We start from the raw sequence: 20878 nt of genomic DNA, 5'->3' as shown, positions 1-20878 counted from the left end.
ACATGCATGCGCATCCTTGCACACACACGCACCCGTGACCCTCACTCTGCTTTACGCGGGTGCCGACCTCCCGAGGCTCACGCGCGGAGCCAGCTCGGGCAGGAAGCCCATCCAGCTCTCCTCCCCAGCCGGAGCCGAGCGGCCGTGCAAGCCGCCAGCAGCCGCCGCGGGGGAAACAGTCCAGGACCAGCACACACACGCACACACACGCACACACACGCACACACACACGTGCACACACCACACACGTACACGCACACACACGCACACACACGCACGCACACACGTGCACACACCACACACGTACACGCACACACACACGCACACACACGCACGCACACACGTGCACACACCACACACGTACACGCACACACACACGCACACACACGCACGCACACACGTGCACACACCACACACGTACACGCACACACACACGCACACACACGCACGCACACACGTGCACACACCACACACGTACACGCACACACACACGCACACACACGCACGCACACACGTGCACACACCACACACGTACACGCACACACACACGCACACACACGCACGCACACACGTCACACACGTACACGCACACACACGCACACACACGCACGCACACACGTGCACACACCACACACGCACACACACGCACGCACACACGTGCACACACCACACACGTACACGCACACACACGCACCACACACGCACACCACACACACGCACACACGCACATGCACACACCACACACACGCACACACCACACACATGCACACCGCACACACACCACACACCACACACGTACACGCACACACATGCACACAGATGCACACACACGCACACACACGCATGCACACCCCCCACACACCACACACATGCACACATGCACACACCACACACGCACACCCCCCCACACGCACACCCCACACGTGCACACACGTACACGCACACCACACGCACGCACATGCACATACCACACACCACACACGTGCACACACCACACACGTACATGCACACACATGCACACAGATGCACACACGCACACACACGCATGCACACCCCACACGCGCACACCCCACACATGCACACATATGCACACACGCACACCCCCCACACACCACACATGTGCACACGCACACACCATACACGTACACACATGCACACATGCACACACACGCATGCACACACATGCACACACCACATGCACACCACACATGCACACCACACACACGCACACACATGCACGCACCACACACGCACACACATGCACACACACGCACACATGAATGCACACATGTGCACACACCATACACACGCACACACACGTACACACACGCACACACGTATACCACACACATACACACATGTACACACATGTGCACACACATGCACACAGGGCTGCACACATACACACACCACACGTGCACACACACACGCACACATGTACACACACCACACACATAGAATTGACATGCACTCTACACGCCTTTCTGGTAGGTTCTAGGCTTCTGGAAGCTGCGCAGCGGGACTCGCCGGCTCATGAATGGGGGGGGGGGGAGTCGGACAGTGGCTGCTAAGATCTTGGTGTGAGCGGAGGGACGCGGGAGAGACGGGGGGGGGGGGGGGGACTGCAAGTTCTGCTTGGGACGCGTTAAAGATGGCGTCCAGGGAGCGGTGGACACCAACACGGGGCAGGGAGGCCAGGCCCGGAGCTGCGCGCGGAGGACGCCAGGGGCTGTGGCCGGGGACTGCGACTGCGGGGGGGGGGGGGGGGTGAGGGGGTGCGGGGGTCGCGGGGGGCGGGGGGCCGGGGGTCCCGCCTGCGCGGGGGAGGGGGGAGACTTAAACCCGCCCCATCACTCGCTCAGGGAGGATCTCGTCCCGTCTCCACCCACGGTCACACTGCAAACCAACCATGCCGACGCCCCCTCGCGCTCCCGCCCCCCCCACGACTCCCCTCCCTCCTGTGTGGCCGTGTGCCGGGAGTGAGGCTTGAACTCGCGGCCGCGCTCCCCGGGCCTTTCACTCCCACTCGCCCCTCCCGCGTGGCCGCTGGGATCCAGCTGCGACCGTCAGCGCTCAGCCCCCCCCTCCCCCCCCCCTCCCCCCCGCGTCCGGGGTCGCAGCCGGGACCCGCCCGCCCGAGGGCTCACCGCCACGAAGGACGCCGCGGGGTGTGGAGCCCGGCCCATCTTGATTCCGCCCATGAGCGCACAGCCTGGATTCGCACTCAGGCCCCGGGCCCGCGTCTCACACTGGTGACCTCGGGAAGTCACAGGAAGGATGGAAACTTCCAGCCTGCGACCCGGGCCCCGCCCCCCCTCCCGCAGCCTGTGACCCTGTGACCCTGTGACCCGGGCCCCGCCCCCCCCCCCCCCCCCGCAGCCTGTGACCCTGTGACCCTGTGACCCGGGCCCTGCCCCCCCTCCCGCAGCCTGTGACCCTGTGACCCTGTGACCCGGGCCCCGCTCCCCCTCCCGCAGCCTGCAACCCTGTGACCCTGTGACCCGGCCCCGCTCCCCGTCCCGCAGCCTGCGACCCTGCGACCCGGGCCCGCTCCCCCTCCCGCAGCCTGCGACCCTGTGACCCTGTGACCCGGGCCCCGCTCCCCCTCCCGCAGCCTGCGACCCTGTGACCCTGTGACCCGGGCCCGCTCCCCCTCCCGCATCCTGCGACCCTGTGACCCGGGCCCCGCTCCCCCTCCCGCAGCCTGCGACCCTGTGACCCGGGCCCGCCCCCCCTCCCGCAGCCTGCGACCCTGTGACCCGGGCCCGCTCCCCCTCCCGCAGCCTGCGACCCTGTGACCCTGTGACCCGGGCCCCCGCCCCCCCCTCCCGCAGCCTGTGACCCTGTGACCCGGGCCCGCTCCCCCTCCCCCTCCCGCAGCCTGTGACCCTGCGACCCGGGCCCGCCCCCCCTCCCGCAGCCTGCGACCCTGTGACCCGGGCCCGCTCCCCCTCCCGCAGCCTGCGACCCTGTGACCCTGTGACCCGGGCCCCGCTCCCCCTCCCGCAGCCTGTGACCCTGTGACCCTGTGACCCGGGCCCCGCTCCCCCTCCCGCAGCCTGCGACCCTGTGACCCGGGCCCGCTCCCCCTCCCGCAGCCTGCGACCCTGCGACCCGGGCCCGCCCCCCCTCCCGCAGCCTGCGACCCTGTGACCCGGGCCCGCTCCCCCTCCCGCAGCCTGCGACCCTGTGACCCTGTGACCCGGGCCCCGCCCCCCCTCCCGCAGCCTGTGACCCTGTGACCCGGGCCCGCTCCCCCCTCCCCCTCCCGCAGCCTGCGACCCTGTGACCCGGGCCCCGCTCCCCCTCCCGCAGCCTGTGACCCTGTGACCCGGGCCCCGCTCCCCCTCCTGCAGCCTGCGACCCTGTGACCCGGGCCCCGCTCCCCCTCCCGCATCCTGTGACCCTGTGACCCTGCGACCCGGGCCCGCCCCCCCTCCCGCAGCCTGCGACCCTGTGACCCGGGCCCGCTCCCCCTCCCGCAGCCTGCGACCCTGTGACCCTGTGACCCGGGCCCCGCCCCCCCTCCCGCAGCCTGTGACCCTGTGACCCGGGCCCGCTCCCCCTCCCCCTCCCGCAGCCTGCGACCCTGTGACCCGGGCCCCGCTCCCCCTCCCGCAGCCTGTGACCCTGTGACCCGGGCCCCGCTCCCCCTCCTGCAGCCTGCGACCCTGTGACCCGGGCCCCGCTCCCCCTCCCGCATCCTGTGACCCTGTGACCCTGTGACCCGGGCCCCGCTCCCCCTCCCCCTCCCGCAGCCTGTGACCCTGTGACCCGGGCCCGCTCCCCCTCCCTCAGCCTGTGACCCTGTGACCCGGGCCCGCTCCCCCTCCCGCAGCCTGTGACCCTGTGACCCGGGCCCCGCTCCCCCTCCTGCAGCCTGCGACCCTGTGACCCGGGCCCCGCTCCCCCTCCCGCAGCCTGCGACCCTGTGACCCGGGCCCCGCTCCCCCTCCTGCAGCCTGCGACCCTGTGACCCGGGCCCGCTCCCCCTCCCGCAGCCTGTGACCCTGTGACCCTGTGACCCGGGCCCCGCTCCCCCTCCCGCAGCCTGTGACCCTGTGACCCTGTGACCCGGGCCCCGCTCCCCCTCCCACAGCCTGCGACCCTGTGACCCGGGCCCCGCTCCCCCTCCCGCAGCCTGTGACCCTGTGACCCGGGCCCCGCTCCCCCTCCCGCAGCCTGTGACCCTGTGACCCTGTGACCCGGGCCCCGCTCCCCCTCCCGCAGCCTGTGACCCTGTGACCCGGGCCCCGCTCCCCTCCCGCAGCCTGTGACCCTGTGACCCGGGCCCCGCTCCCCCTCCCGCAGCCTGTGACCCTGTGACCCGGGCCCGCCCCCCCCTCCCGCAGCCTGTGACCTTGTGACCCTGTGACCCAGGCCCGCTCCCCCTCCCGCAGCCTGTGACCCTGTGACCCCGCCCCGCCCCACCTCCCGCAGCCTGCGACCCTGTGACCCTGTGACCCAGGCCCGCTCCCCCTCCCGCAGCCTGTGACCCTGTGACCCCGCCCCGCTCCCCCTCCCGCAGCCTGTGACCCTGTGACCCTGTGACCCAGGCCCGCTCCCCCTCCCGCAGCCTGCGACCCTGTGACCCGGGCCCGCTCCCCCTCCAGCAGCCTGTGACCCTGTGACCCTGTGACCCGGGCCCCGCTCCCCCCTCCCGCAGCCTGTGACCCTGTGACCCTGTGACCCGGGCCCCGCTCCCCCTCCCGCAGCCTGCGACCCTGTGACCCGGGCCCCGCTCCCCCTCCTGCAGCCTGCGACCCTGTGACCCGGGCCCGCTCCCCCTCCCGCAGCCTGTGACTCTGTGACCCTGTGACCCGGGCCCCGCTCCCCCTCCCGCAGCCTGTGACCCTGTGACCCTGTGACCCGGCCCCGCTCCCCCTCCCGCATCCTGCGACCCTGTGACCCGGGCCCCGCTCCCCCTCCCCCTCCCGCAGCCTGCGACCCTGTGACCCGGGCCCCGCTCCCCCTCCCGCAGCCTGCGACCCTGTGACCCTGTGACCCGGGCCCCGCTCCCCCTCCCGCAGCCTGTGACCCTGTGACCCTGTGACCCGGCCCGGCTCCCCCTCCCGCAGCCTGCGACCCTGTGACCCTGTGACCCGGCCCCGCTCCCCCTCCCGCAGCCTGTGACCCTGCGACCCGGGCCCGCTCCCCCTCCCGCAGCCTGTGACCCTGTGACCCGGCCCCGCTCCCCCTCCCGCAGCCTGCGACCCTGTGACCCTGTGACCCGCCCCGCTCCCCCTCCCGCAGCCTGTGACCCTGTGACCCGGCCCCGCTCCCCCTCCCGCAGCCTGTGACCCTGTGACCCTGTGACCCGGGCCCCGCTCCCCCTCCCGCAGCCTGTGACCCTGTGACCCTGTGACCCGGCCCCGCTCCCCCTCCCGCATCCTGCGACCCTGTGACCCGGGCCCCGCTCCCCCTCCCCCTCCCGCAGCCTGCGACCCTGTGACCCGGGCCCCGCTCCCCCTCCCGCAGCCTGTGACCCTGTGACCCTGTGACCCGGCCCGGCTCCCCCTCCCGCAGCCTGCGACCCTGTGACCCTGTGACCCGGCCCCGCTCCCCCTCCCGCAGCCTGTGACCCTGCGACCCGGGCCCGCTCCCCCTCCCGCAGCCTGTGACCCTGTGACCCGGCCCCCGCTCCCCCTCCCGCAGCCTGCGACCCTGTGACCCTGTGACCCCGCCCCGCTCCCCTCCCGCAGCCTGCGACCCTGTGACCCTGTGACCCGGCCCCGCTCCCCCTCCCGCAGCCTGCGACCCTGTGACCCTGTGACCCGGGCCCCGCTCCCCTCCCGCAGCCTGCGACCCTGTGACCCTGTGACCCGGCCCCGCTCCCCCTCCCGCAGCCTGTGACCCTGCGACCCGGGCCCGCTCCCCCTCCCGCAGCCTGTGACCCTGCGACCCGGGCCCGGCTCCCCCTCCCGCAGCCTGTGACCCTGTGACCCGGGCCCCGCTCCCCCTCCCGCAGCCTGTGACCCTGTGACCCGGGCCCGCCCCCCCTCCCGCAGCCTGTGACCCTGTGACCCGGGCCCGCTCCCCCTCCCGCAGCCTGTGACCCTGTGACCCTGTGACCCGGCCCCGCTCCCCCTCCCGCAGCCTGCGACCCTGTGACCCGGGCCCCGCTCCCCCTCCCGCAGCCTGTGACCCTGTGACCCGGGCCCCGCTCCCCCTCCCGCAGCCTGTGACCCTGTGACCCGGGCCCCGCTCCCCCTCCCGCAGCCTGTGACCCTGTGACCCGGGCCCCGCTCCCCCTCCCGCAGCCTGTGACCCTGTGACCCTGTGACCCGGGCCCCGCTCCCCCTCCCGCAGCCTGTGACCCTGTGACCCGGGCCCCGCTCCCCCTCCCGCAGCCTGTGACCCTGTGACCCGGGCCCCGCTCCCCCTCCCGCAGCCTGTGACCCTGTGACCCGGGCCCGCCCCCCCTCCCGCAGCCTGTGACCTTGTGACCCTGTGACCCAGGCCCGCTCCCCCTCCCGCAGCCTGTGACCCTGTGACCCCGCCCCGCCCCCCCTCCCGCAGCCTGCGACCCTGTGACCCTGTGACCCAGGCCCGCTCCCCCTCCCGCAGCCTGTGACCCTGTGACCCCGCCCCGCTCCCCCTCCCGCAGCCTGTGACCCTGTGACCCTGTGACCCAGGCCCGCTCCCCCTCCCGCAGCCTGTGACCCTGTGACCCGGCCCCGCTCCCCTTCCCGCAGCCTGCGACCCTGTGACCCGGCCCCGCTCCCCCTCCCGCAGCCTGTGACCCTGTGACCCGGGCCCCGCTCCCCCTCCCGCAGCCTGTGACCCTGTGACCCGGGCCCCGCTCCCCCTCCCGCAGCCTGCGACCCCTGTGACCCGGCCCCGCTCCCCCCTCCCGCAGCCTGCGACCCTGTGACCCGCCCCGCTCCCCCTCCCGCAGCCTGTGACCCTGTGACCCTGTGACCCAGGCCCGCTCCCCCTCCCGCAGCCTGTGACCCTGTGACCCGGCCCCGCTCCCCTTCCCGCAGCCTGCGACCCTGTGACCCGGCCCCGCTCCCCCTCCCGCAGCCTGTGACCCTGTGACCCGGGCCCCGCTCCCCCTCCCGCAGCCTGTGACCCTGTGACCCGGCCCCGCTCCCCCTCCCGCAGCCTGTGACCCTGTGACCCGGGCCCCGCTCCCCCTCCCGCAGCCTGCGACCCTGTGACCCGGCCCCGCTCCCCCTCCGCAGCCTGTGACCCTGTGACCCGGGCCCCGCTCCCCCTCCCGCAGCCTGCGACCCTGTGACCCGGCCCCGCTCCCCCTCCCGCAGCCTGTGACCCTGTGACCCGGGCCCCGCTCCCCCTCCCGCAGCCTGTGACCCTGTGACCCGGGCCCGCTCCCCCTCCCGCAGCCTGGCCCCGGTCCTGGGCCCCGAGCTCGGGGCAGAGCGGAGGGTTTGGCTCCCGAGCCTGGAAGCACAGCGGATGTGGTCTTGGCTGGGGGGCCCGCTGGGTCCCCTCCAGGGCCCTCACCCTCTCGCCCAAGGGGCTTAGTTTCTTGAGGCCTCGGCCGCCATCTGGTCCCCATGTGCGGCGTGGGGATCTGGCCTGGGTTCTGGAAGACTCCGTCCTAGCCCAGCATAATTGCTCCCAGAGGTGGGCAGGAGGGCGAGGAGGAGAGAGAGCGAGGGGGGGGGGGGAGTGTAGCCCAGAGCTGCTGCTGGGCTTTGGGGAGAGGAGGGGCAAGACAGGGAGAGCCCTGAGGCCAAAGGGGACACGTCGGGGACACGTCCCCACGGAGCAGGGCAGCCAGGCCAGGGAGACAAGGCCGGGATGGCGGCTGAAGTCACTGCGGGAAGCGGAGTCACACAGCATGGTGTCCACCGGAAGCCGACGGGGACAGAGGGACCGCTGGGAGGAGACCGAGGCAGCCGGAGAGACCCCGTCCATGGGAGACCCCGTCCATGGGGAGACCCCGTCCATGGAGAGACCCCGTCCATGGGGAGAGCCCCATGGAGAAACCCCGTCCATGGAGAGACCCCGTCTATGGAGAGACCCCGTCCATGGGGAGACCCTGTCTATGGAGAGACCCCGTCCATGGGGAGACCCCGTCTATGGAGAGACCCCGTCCATGGAGAGACCCCCATGGAAAGACCCCGTCCATGGAGAGACCCGGTCCATGGGGAGACCCCGTCCATGGGGAGACCCCGTCCATGGAGAGACCCCATCCATGGGGAGACCCCCATGGAGAGACCCCGTCCATGGAGAGACCCCCATGGAGAGACCCCGTCCATGGAGAGACCCCCATGGAAAGACCCCGTCCATGGAGAGACCCGGTCCATGGGGAGACCCCGTCCATGGGGAGACCCCGTCCATGGAGAGACCCCATCCATGGGGAGACCCCCATGGAGAGACCCCCGTCCATGGAGAGACCCTGTCTATGGAGAGACCCCGTCCATGGGGAGACCCCGTCTATGGAGAGACCCCGTCCATGGAGAGACCCCCATGGAAAGACCCCGTCCATGGAGAGGCCCTATGGAGAGACCCCGTCCATGGAGAGACCCCGTCCATGGGGAGACCCCGTCCATGGAGAGGCCCCGTCCATGGGGAGACCCCGTCCATGGAGAGGCCCCGTCCATGGAGAGGCCCCGTCCATGGAGAGACCCCCGTCCATGGAGAGGCCCCGTCCATGGAGAGACCCCGTCCATGGAGAGACCCTGTGGAGAGACCCCGTCCATGGAGAGACCCCCAGGGAGAGACCCCGTCCATGGAGAGACCCCGTCCATGGAGAGACCCCCATGGAGAGACCCCGTCCACGGGGAGGCCCCGTCCACGGGGAGACCCCGTCCATGGAGAGACCCCGTCCATGGGGAGGCCCGTCCATGGGGAGACCCCGTCCATGGAGAGACCCCGTCCATGGGGAGACCCCGTCCATGGAGAGACCCCGTCCATGGAGAGGACCCCGTCCATGGGGAGACCCCGTCCATGGGGAGACCCCGTCCATGGAGAGACCCCCATGTGGAGACCCCGTCCATGGGGAGACCCCGTCCATGGAGAGACCCCCATGGAGAGACCCCGTCCATGGGGAGACCCCGTCCATGGAGAGACCCCGTCCATGGAGAGACCCCGTCCATGGAGAGCCCTGTCCATGGAGAGACCCCCATGGAGAGACCCCGTCCATGGGGAGACCCCGTCCATGGAGAGACCCCGTCCATGGGGAGACCCCGTCCATGGGGAGACCCCGTCCATGGAGAGACCCCCATGGAGAGACCCCGTCCATGGGGAGGCCCCGTCCATGGAGAGACCCCGTCCATGGGGAGACCCCGTCCATGGGGAGACCCCGTCCATGAGAGACCCCCATGGAGAGACCCCGTCCATGGAGAGACCCCCATGGAGAGACCCCCGTCCATGGAGAGACCCCCATGGAGAGACCCCGTCCATGGGGAGACCCCGTCCATGGAGAGACCCCCGTCCATGGGGAGACCCCGTCCATGGAGAGACCCCCATGGAGAGACCCCGTCCATGGGGAGACCCCGTCCATGGGGAGGCCCCGTCCATGGAGAGACCCCATCTATGGGGAGACTCCCGAGGGAAGAGCGCAGCCACGGAGAACACGGAGAGGGGGTGGGGGCCACAGGGATGGGCAGGGGAACAGAGGACGGGGAGCCTCGGAACGAGAGGGTGAGCGTGTGGGAGCCCCCAGAGCCCCGCCGGCCCCTCGCCAGCAGCGGGCTCGGCTGTGTGTCCCGGCCGGGGCAGAGCAGCGCTGCACGGCACAGGCTGCCCGCAGCCGCCCCCCCCCCCCATCACCACACATCCGGCCCCAGCCCCTCCTTCCCTCCCCCTTCCTCCTTCCTCATTCTCTTCCTCCCTCCCTCCCTTCCTCGTCCTCTTCCTTCCTCCCCTCCTCCGCCCCTTTGTCCCTTCCCATTCGGAGTGCTTCCTGTGTGCTAGGTACTCCCGAGGGCGATCTTCCAGGGCCTCTGAGTAGGCGGGCTTTGCCCACGACAGGGACACAAGGCCCAGGGCCAGGGGTGGAGGGTGAGTGCCCGCGTACCATCCCAGCGGCCCCAGCTCTGGCCACGTGCTCTCCCAGCCCTGCTTTGGGAGCTCCCTGTCATTGACTCGGCACACAGAGCCAGCTTGGGCGCTGCGGCCTGGGGGGGGGGGGGGGGGTCAGAATCCTCTCCAGTTGCTTGTATTGGAACCCCTAGCCCGGAGTGATGGGTGTGCGCGTGCAGAGGGCTTCAAGAGCTGAGCAGATTCCATCAGCACCCTGACAGAGGAGCCCGGAGGAGTCCTGCCCAGCGTCTGCCTAGCCAGCATGAGGCAGTGAGTTCAAATCCCAGTACAGAAGGAAGGGAGGGAGGGAGGGAGGAAGGAGGAAGGGAGGAAGGAAGGGAGGGAGGGAGGGAGGGAGGAAGGAAGGAAGGAAGGAAGGAAGGAAGGAAGGAAGGAAGGAAGGAAAGAAGGGAGGGAGGAAGGAAGGGGGGAGAGGAGGGGAGAGGGAGGGGGAGAGGAGGGGGAGAGGGAGGGGAGGGAAGGAGGGAAGGGGAAGGGGAGGGAGGGAGGAAGGGGAGGGAAGGGAGAAGAGGAGGAGACGCAGCAGGGAGTCACCAGCCCTTGCCTTGTGTAGGGGCATGGTGAGAGAGTTCTGTCTATGAAGAAGGGACCCCCTCTCTCTCGACACCAAAGCCGCCAGGACCTGGCCTAGGACTGACCGTCTCCGTGTAGGAGCTAGAAGTTTACGTGGCTCGCTAGCCACCCAGATAGACTAAGGGCAGGAGAAGAATGGACCGTTCCCCAGGGCAGGGCCCCGGGAGGCCGGCGCGCGGAGGGCGGGGCGGCGGGGGGGCCTGGTCCCCTTGCTGCTCTGCCTCAGTGGGCCCGGGAGGCCCGGAGGCCGGCGAGGGAGGCCGCGGATGCGCTCCGCGGGCAGGCCTGGGGGGCTGGGGGGCCAGGCTCTGTGCCCTTCCCGGGACCCCCGCGTGTCCCTCGGCCGAGGGCCCGGAAGGACGGGCGGGCCTCACGCTGCGTGGAACAGCGGGGCGGCGGGGCCTGCGGCGGGGCGCCACAGCTCTGGCTGGCGTTGGCGGGGCTCACCCCGACCTCCCGTGGGGCGGCGGCCTGGGTGCCCGGCTGCGCCCCCTCAGCAGCCAGTCCCCCCGCCGGGTGCCCAGGTCGTCTTCACTCGGTGCTCACCACGGCTGCGTGTCACGCGGTCCATGCTCTCAAGGGGACTCTGCGGGGCGAGGGGGGGGGCTGCCCCCAGGGTGCCCAGCCGGGCCGGCCCGGACGCCCGCTGAGGGGCCCAGCTCTCTCCCGGAGGGCTCCCCAAACCCCACGGGTCCAGGCCGGGCCTGTGCGGCGAAGGCCGGAGCCCCACACCGGCTCCCCCCCCCACCCCCCCGCCCCACGATGGCCACCCCCCCCCCCCCGGGCTCTGCGGCCGTGACCGCGGCTCCGGGCACCACGCGGGCCACTCCGGGTGGGCACACAAGGCCGCCATCTGGCCAGGTGCTGCCCTCCCCACCCCCCGCCATCTCCCACCTCCGCCGCACCCCACGGGGATCGAAGGTGCTTCGGTCTGGGGTCTCCCCCACGCTAGACACGGGTAAAACCTGACAGTGAGCAGCGTCCACAGGAAGTCTGGTTCTCCCCTTTACTCCTGCCCCCCCACCCGGCACCCTGGAATCTCCACAAGGGACCCAGAAAGTCCTCAACCCCTCCACTCCAGCCGTCACTGGCCCGCCCCTCTGTGGCTCCACTGGGGATCCTCCACGCGTGGGGTGACCTCCTCCCCCGTGGGGGCCACCTGTCCAGAACCTTCCTGGAGCGGCGGCGGCGGCAGAGCAGCCAGAAGGCGTCGGGGTTCGAAGCCAGCCCCGCCAGACCCGGGCAGGAGACCCTCTCTCCAGCGAGCCGGCAAAAAAAGCACACGCACACGCACACACACTCCACCTCGCCGCCTCGGCTCTTCATCTACAGAAAAGCCACGGTGGCTTTTCCGCAGTCCACCGCGAGCAGGTGCCGCGGTGGCTGTGATCATCTCTCCCCGGCCTGTGCTGCCTGGCCGTGTTCGGTGGCTTCTCCCTCGGGGCGGGGGGGGGGGGGTCGCTGGCGCTGGGCTGGCGGATGCGTGACCCTGATCTTCACTTCCCTCTTCTCAGGGTGACCCCGGGTCTGTCTCCACCCCAGGACTCATCCTCATGACTTCATCTTAGTTTGTCTCTGGGAGGCTCTGGGTCCTGTGCTGGGGAATCGGGGATGAGGATTTCCCGTGTGAGCCCCAGTGGGTGAGGGGGGGCCCAGGACCCACACCAATTACTGTCTAGGCTGAGCCCCCCTGCTGTGATCCCAGGGCCCACTGGGGAGGACACGGAAGCACTGAGTCCCGTCCGTGAGGGGTGTACGTGCGCGTGTGCGTGTGTGCGCGCGCGTGCGTGCGTGTTAGTCCTGGGGCTTACCCTCAGGGCCTGAGTGTTGTCCTTGGGCGTTTGTGCTCCAGGCCAGTGTTCTGCCACTGAAGCCACAGCTCTGCTGCCCGCTCTGTGGTAGTTAACTGCAGGAAAGTCTTACAGACTTTGCTGCCCAGGCTGGCTGCAAACTGCCACCCTCAGATCTCAGCCTCGTGAGTAGCTAGGAGTGAGCGCCCGGCCCCACAAGGGACTTGAGCAAACGCCGGCGTCTGCGCCCTAACCCAGCGGCCCTGCTTCATTTGGTCTAGATCCTAGGACATTTTAAAATTTTTATTCATTGTCAAAGTGATGTTCCGAGGGGTTGCGGCTTCATACGTAAGGAAGCAACTTGTTACCCCCTCCCTCATTTTCCTTCCCCTTCCCCCTCCTCGCTTCCTTCCCCACTCAGAGGACATTTTGCAACCCCCCTGGCAGGTGTGCTTTGCAGGCAGGCCCTGCACTGGCGGGAAGTCTGCAGAGTGGGCCTTTGCTCTCTCGTCAGCCCCAAGCGTGGTGGGCAGAGCTGATGGTCCCGAATCCAGGCGGATAATGGAACAAGGCAGCTTTGCTCCAGGGTCCCAAGGAAGAGCCTGCGTATCGGGGCTGGAACTGGGCAGGGAGGCCCCCTCCCAGGCAGATGAGATGTGGAAATTTCCCAGTCTCCTTGCCTGGGAATTATATCCAGGAAATCCCAAATGCATCGCTCGTCACAGACAGAGAAAGGATGGAAGTTTCCAGGCCTGTGGTCCCAAGATAGAATCCGGCAGAGGAAGCCAGGGCATTGGTGACTCGCGCCGATAAACCTGGCTAGTTGGGAGGCCGAGCTGTAAAGATCACCCCGGGAAGCCAGCCCAGACAGACAGACGCACCCTGACAGACTCCCATCTCCCACTGAGCAGCAAGGCGAGCAGGGGCCAGAGCGCAGCTGAGGCTCAAGTGGCAGAGCATCCGCCCGGAGACAGGAAAACAAGCTGAGGGGGAAATGTGAGGTAGGGTTCAAGGCCCACTACACACACACACGCACGCACACACGCACGCACGCACGCACACGCACACCATGGGAGGGTTTTGTCTGTGGTGGTGGCCCCTGTCCTACAGAGAACCAAATTCCAGCCTCTGGCCTTCCAGCAGGGCGATAGGCTGTAACTTTCCTCCTCCCCTCCCCCTCCCCTCCTCCCCCCTCCCTCCTCCCTTCTTCTTCTTGTTCGGTTGGTCATGGGGCTTGAACTCAAGGCTCTTGCGCTCAAGGCCAGCGCTCTGCCACTTGGGGCCACGGCTCCGCTTCTGTAACTCAGCCTTTGCTTCCACATCTGGAAAATGGGGCTTGCAGATCTAACACAATGCCGGTGTGTGTGTGTGTGTGTGTGCGTGCGTGCGTGTGTGCGTGTGTGTGTGTCCTGGCCACCGTCCTTCACTTCATTCTCCACCTTGCCGTCCACAAGATGAGCCTGATCCTTCCTCCCAGCGCCTCCCACAGCCCCGTGGCCGTAGGTGGCCCTGGCCGGGCAGGCCGCTTGCGGCCTGGGATCTGGCGGGAGGGGCTCGGGCCGGACGGGGGGGGGGGTTCAGAGCCCCATTCACGCGCAGCCAGCAGCAGGTGCTTTCTGGGAGGCGCCCTGGGTGGAGATGAGCATCGCCGGGGGCCTGGAGCGCCACGGTCCATGCGGGCCCCACGCTGGGCACCGTTCAGTACCTGGCACAGACAGTGCCGTGAACCCAGTGTGTGAATGAATGAAGGCGTGAATGAGTGAATGCCTGAGAGCCGGCCAGACCACCGCCCTCGGAACCTTGAACTCAGCAGGTAAGGCGGCGATCGTGTCCACCCAGCGGAAGGCCCTAGAAGCGTCTAGCGTCCTCCTGCGGAGTCCCAGAGACCCAGCCTGGCGCCGCCGGGACGGGTGGCTGATGGTGGAGGAGAGGGGTCGGGACCCCGTGAGAGCAAGTTCCCCATGCGCAAGTCCTCTGAACGGCGGGGTGGCCCGCGCCGGGGTCCCCTGGTTCCGGGCCGGCCGGGGCTCAAGGCGCCGCTGTTCTGATCCTGCCTTCGTCGTCGTCGCCGTCACCGTCCGCCTCCCCGGCTCGTCCGCTGAACTCCTTGAGAGACGGGACCCACGCCAACCCGGAGCCACAGAGCCCCCCGCCCGCTCAGGACGCTCTCGTCGCTCGGTCGCACCCCGTCCCCTGGCCGGGCCCCGGGACGGGCGCAGGCTCAGGGCCTGGCAGCTCATCGGACTGCAGAAGAGCCGCAGCAGCAGGTTCTGGAAGCCCCGGGCAGGGAGGGGGGCGTGGGGGCGGGGGGGGGGAGTGCTGGGGATCCCCCTGGAGTGGATTTATTCACTCGCTGCACAAGGACGTGTGTGGTCCACAGCTCTCCGGAGCAGTCAGTCCTTCCAGACCGCACGCACTGGTCCCGGGGAAGGTTCCAGAGCGGGAGGCAGAGCTGTGGCCAGCCAGGAGAGCGCCCCTCCACGGCTGCGCCTGGAGCCGGGGCGGGAGCCTGAGGCCGGGCCTCAGAGGCCGCCTGGCCTTCGCTGGGGGAGCTGGGGGCCTCCGGGGCTCATCGGACGTCCAGGGGACCCCTGGAAAGGGTCAGGCGTCCTGGGGTGCGGGGCTGTGGGTCCTGAAGCCCCACAACGCAGCTGGCCGCAGGCCACGGGGCGCGGGGCCTTCCTGCCCAGCCCCGCAGCGCCCGGAGGAAGCCACTGTCATCGTGAGCAGAGGAAAAACAGGAAACGTCTTCTGTGACCCGGGCACGGGCCGAGTTCCGCTCCCATCTAGTTTCTAGGAAACACGCGTGTGGCCTCAGGCTAGGCTGGGGTTTCTCAGCCCAGCCTTCATGGAAATGCTGTGCTTTTCTCAGGAAAACCCGCGTCCTGTAGGGTGGAGGAGAAACAGCCACACCCCCTCTGAGCAAGGCCCGGCTCTCTGCTTAGCACCCCTCCAATGCACTCCCAGCAGGCCTCCCCGAAACCTCAAGGCCGACGGTGGCTCCCCTCCCAAGCCTCACTACACAGTAAGAAACTTGGGATCATTTGCTCATCACAGTAACAAGATGACTGTCAAAACAAGAAGGAGAATTAACTTAAGAACTTAGGAAAATTCAAGTAAAAAGATAGACTACATCGGGTAATATTAGCTAAGCAAAATCTGACATAGTTAACACCAGACAAAGCTGACTTGAAAAGAGAAACATTATAAAGGTTTTGTAAAGTGGGCCACAGAAATTTAATGAAGTTGGACACAAAGGCTCACATCTATGATCCTAGCTGTTCTAGAGGCAGATTCCAAAGATGATGGTTTGAGGTCAGCCCTGGCAAAAAGTTCATGTGACCCATCTCAGCTAATTTTTTTTTTTTTAAAGCTGGGCACAGGGGGTCACGCCTGTCATCCCAGCTCTGTGGGAAGCACAAATAGAAGGCGCATGGTCCAGCCCGGCCCAGGCGTAAGTGTAAAACCCTATTCAAATAATAATGACAGCACTAAGGGGTAGGAGCGTGGATCAAGTAGTAGGGCACTTGCCTGACAAGTGCAAAGCCCTGCGTGAAACCCCAGTACTACCTTAAAAAATTCAATTGGGGCTGGGGATATGCCTGCCTGCCTCAGATACACGAGGCCCTAGGTTCGATTCCCCAGCACCACATATACAGAAAACAGCCAGAAGTGGTGCTGTGGCTCAAGTGGCAGAGTGCTAGCCTTGAGCGGGAAGAAGCCAGGGACAGTGCTCAGGCCCTGAGTCCAAGGCCCAGGACTGGCAAAAAAAAAAAAAAAAAATTCAATTAACCAGGGCTGGGAATGTGGCTTCGTGGTAGAGTGCTTGCCTGGCATGCATGAAGCCCTGGGTTCAATTCCTCAGCACCACATACACAGAAAAAGCTGGAAGTGGCGCCGTGACTCAAGTGGTAGGATACTGGCCTCGAGCAAAAGAAGCTCAGGGACAGCACCCAGGCCCTGAGTTCAAGCCCTAGAACTGGCCATAAAGAAAAAAAATATGTAGTTAACCAGGAAGAAATAAAACTGTTTAATTGGTATCCGACAAATAATGAACACACACTCAGTATTTGACAAATCAAGTAAACAAAAAAAAATCATCACTAATACTTTAGCAATCTCAATAAGAAGTGATTTAGTAAATGGGCAGATAAGTGGAATACTAAATTCTTGGAGAGCATATCCAATTTTAAAACACATGTCAATGAACCTCCTTTGCACACTGATAATGAACTAAGCTATAGAACAAATCTCAACTCAGTTTCATACACAATTTAGTTCTCTGACAAAAGAAGCCAGCATTAGAAAAGCAATCTGTAAATGAATTGCTTTTGATTGGCACAGTAAGAGGAAAGACCCAAAGAATTACTTCAAAACCTATTCTAAAAAATCAGTAGATAAAATTCAGTACTTATCCATAACTAAAAATAAAATTCTTAGCAAGTAATATAAAGTAACTTTCTAAATTAGATACTTAACCCCTCCCCCCGATAAAAACCTGTAGCAAACATCTTATTAAAATCTGAAATTTGAAATATTCCTTCTCCCCTTGCCCCCTTGAAACAAAGTCTTCTTGTATAGATAAGGCTGGTCTTGAATTTGTAATACTCCTGCTTAGCCTCCTTGTAATTCTGGGATTACAGAAATACATCACCATATCAGATTAAAAACAATCTTTTCAAAACCAGGATTAAGGCAAGTATGACTGGTACTGCCATTTCTATCCAACATCACATTAAAAGCTACAGGAAAAAAATGAGAAGTAACACTTTGTGAACTGGAAAAAAAATCAGTTTTTCACAGATTATATGGTTTTCTACATAGAAAAGCAAGATAATCTGCAGTCAAATAATTAGAACTAATAAAAGAATTTAAGATATTTTCTCTGGTATGAAATCAATATATGAAAATGATTGTAAGGGGCTGGAGGAATTGCTCAAATGGCACAGCACCTGTCTAGTAATAAAAGGTTCTGAGCTCAGTCTCCAGTACTGGCAAAAAACATCACTACCACCACCACCACCAACAACAACGAAAAACCACTGGAAAGTGGTAGCACTATCACTTTTTCAGCTTAAAAAATGCTCTATCAATAAAAATACATAAGCCTTGGAATAAATATAACTAAAGATATATAAGATCATAAGCAAAACTTCATTGAAAGATACTAAAGAAAACCTAAATAAACAGGAATGTATACCATGTTCATGAATAGGAAGCTCTTAAATTCAAAGATGTTATTTCTCCCCAAATTGACATATGGAGTCAATGCAATCCCAGGTGAAATCCCCAAAGAACTTCTAATTGTAAGAAAAACTAAGTGTGGGTTTGTTCCATCAGGAAGAGTGAATGTTCAAAAACAAGCTCCCATTGGCCAAAAATGGAACAATTTGGGCATCAATAGAAATAATGGCAAATAGATTGGCAGACATAAAAATTAGCAAGCTCATAATAATACTTAACAAAAAAAAAACATACTGGTCACCTCTGGAGAAGTCTAGAAAAGGAATTCATTATTATGAAACCGATGAGTCACAGGAAAGACTCATTCATCCTGATATGCTATTTAAACTAAATTGCAAGGAAATAAGCTAGTGTAGTAGGTGGAAGGAAGTTGTTGTTTTCTTTAATAAAGGAACTGTAGCTAATAAATAAAGAATAATAGAATTAGAACATCACCATTTTGCATTTCCTTAGAGAATCTCTGATCTCAAGATAGGAGTAGGAAAAGTACAAAATCAGCCTGGAACATCTTCTATGACAAAAGTAAAGATATACTCAAACGATGATGGAAATTTCTTAGAAGGATCCAGAAGCCAACTTGAAGGGACTGCCACTGATGGAGCTGGAGATGTTTCCAGAATCAAAATGATTAAGGCCAGGAGTCATTGGCTCACACCTGTAATCCTCGCTACTCAGGAAGCTAAGATCTAAGGATCAAGGTTTGAAGCCAGTCTAGGCACAAAAAAGTCTGGGAGACGCTTATCTCCAGTTAACTACCAAAAAGCCAGAAGTGGAGCAGTGGCTCAAGTGGTAGAGCACCAGCCTCCAGCAAAAAATCTCAGGGACAGCACCCAGGTCCTTAGTTAAAGCCTTAGGTCCGGGAAAAAAAAAAAAGATATTAAGAGTAAGAAATGGTAATCCAGTGGACAAAATAGAAAAGTATATTAATATATTGGAATTCATATATTGATGATGAATGAGATTGTCACATCATGTCAAAGCATCTATCTCTTAACCACCAAGGGCAAGACTGGTCCTCCTTAGTAAGCAATCATCATTGCTTATTAATCATTATTAGTAAGCAAATGAGTAAAGTCACACACAAGATAAGACTTGATGAAAACAGCGAGGTGCTGGTAGCTTCTGCCTATAACCCTATCCGCTCAGGAGGCAGAGATGGGGAAGTCTGTGGTTTGAAGCCAGTGTGGCAATACTTTTTTTTTTTTTTTTGGCCAGTCCTGGGCCTTGGACTCAGGGCCTGAGCACTGTCCCTGGCTTCTTCCCGCTCAAGGCTAGCACTCTGCCACTTGAGCCACAGCGCCACTTCTGGCCGTTTTCTGTATATGTGGTGCTGGGGAATCGAACCTAGGGCCTCATGCATCCGAGGCAGGCACTCTTGCCACTAGGCTATATGCCCAGCCCCTGTGGCAATACTTTTAATATTGTATCTCAACTAATACAAAGCTAGGAGGGTGACGTGTGCCTGTCATCATGGGAAATGTAAATGAGAGGATTGTGGTTCAGGCATAAAGACAAACTCTATCCCCCAAATAACTAAAGCAAAAAAGACTAAGTGGGCTGGGAATGTGGCCTAGTGGTAGAGTGCTCGCCTCGCATGCATGAAGCCCTGGGTTCAATTCCTCAGCACCACATAGATAGAAAAAGCCGGAGGTGGTGCTGTGGCTCAAGTGGCAGAGTGCTAGCCTTGAGCAAAATGAAGCCAGGGACAGTGCTCAGGCCCTGAGTTCAAGCCCAGGACTGGCAAAAAAAAAAAAAAAGATACAACCAAGGAAACTTGGAATATTGGCTGTTTGACTACATTAGAAAACCATTCATGGGGGAGGGAGGGGATAACATTGCTCAAAAAGAAATGTACTCCTGACCTTACCTATACCCCTGTGTATATCATCTTTACAATAAAATCTTAAAAAATTTAAAAAGGAAAATAATGGAAGGAGAAAAGCTAGTGAAAACATAGCATTTTACACAAATTTAAAAAAAGAACCATTTATGTTTAGGATGTGTATTTTAAAAATAAGATGGTTCTGTTTTTCCAATCTGAAAATGTTTTTAAGACCTATTCTTAAGTGAAAAGTTAATGTTAGGACAGTATATAAAGAATGATCCCATCATCACTTACACATAAATGCACTGTGCATGTGTTGGTGGATGCTCTGGAATTTTTTCACAAGAATATGTACCAATTAAACTCTCACATTCTCTAATACAAATATTTAAGGAAATTATTCAAATTAGAAATGAACTCGTTGGTGCAGTGCTTGCCTAGTCTGTAAGGACCTGGAGTTCAATCTACCCGCTATTTGTTTGTTTTGTTTTGTTTTTGGCCAGTCCTGGGCCTTGGACTCAGGGCCTGAGCACTGTCCCTGGCTTCTCTTCTGCTCAAGGCTAGCACTCTGCCACTTGAGCCACAGCGCCCCTTCTGGCCTTTTCTGTCTATGTGGTGCTGGGGAATCGAACCCAGGGCTTCATGCATGCTAGGCGAGCTCTCTACCACTAGGCCACCTTCCCAGCCCCCAGTCTATCTATCTTTATATTAATAGCTATATAGAAAGACTACACCTATCAAGTTGCTCTCCTTTCATTCTTTTTTTCCTTCCTCTTTCCTTCTTTCTTTTGTTCTTTCTATCCTTTCTTTCTCTCTCTGCTGTTCCCTAGCTTTTTTTGCTCAAGCCCAGTGCTCTGCCCCGGAGCCACAGCTCTAGCTTTTCTGGTGCTTAATTAAAAACAAGTCTCGCGGACTGTGCCGCCTGGGCTGGCTTCCAACTGTGACCCTCGGACCTCGGCCTCCTGAGTGGCTGGGGTGACCGGCCTGGGCCCCCCGCGTCCAGGCGGGACCGGCCTGGGCCCCCCGCGTCCAGGCGGGACCGGCCTGAGCCCCCCGCGTCCAGGCGGGACCGGCCTGAGCCCCCCGCGTCCACGCTGTGCCGGGCAGCAAAGCCCCGACCCCAAGAAAGGGGGGGGATCAAAATGGGCCTTCTCGTTGGTGGCCAGGCGTGCTCTCATTCCTGACCCCCCCCCCTCGAGTCTGGTCCCGCTGACGTGTGCGCGTGCGTGTGTATGTGTGTGCGCGTGCGCGCGCGTGTGCGTGTGCGTGCGTCTGGAAAGCTGCCTGGAGCCCGTCCACGCTTCCGGTGGGGGTGGGGGGGAGACTCCGGCCACCCGGGCTTGACCTTCGCCCTCTGGTCTTTCTCCCTTCCAGGACCCGGATTTCTTCCGAGATCCAACGCCGGCGCAGCGACCTCCGCACGTTC

This window comes from Perognathus longimembris, chromosome 13 (assembly GCF_023159225.1).
Source record: "Perognathus longimembris pacificus isolate PPM17 chromosome 13, ASM2315922v1, whole genome shotgun sequence".
NCBI lineage: Eukaryota > Metazoa > Chordata > Mammalia > Rodentia > Heteromyidae > Perognathus > Perognathus longimembris.
This window is presented reverse-complemented; position numbering follows the sequence as displayed.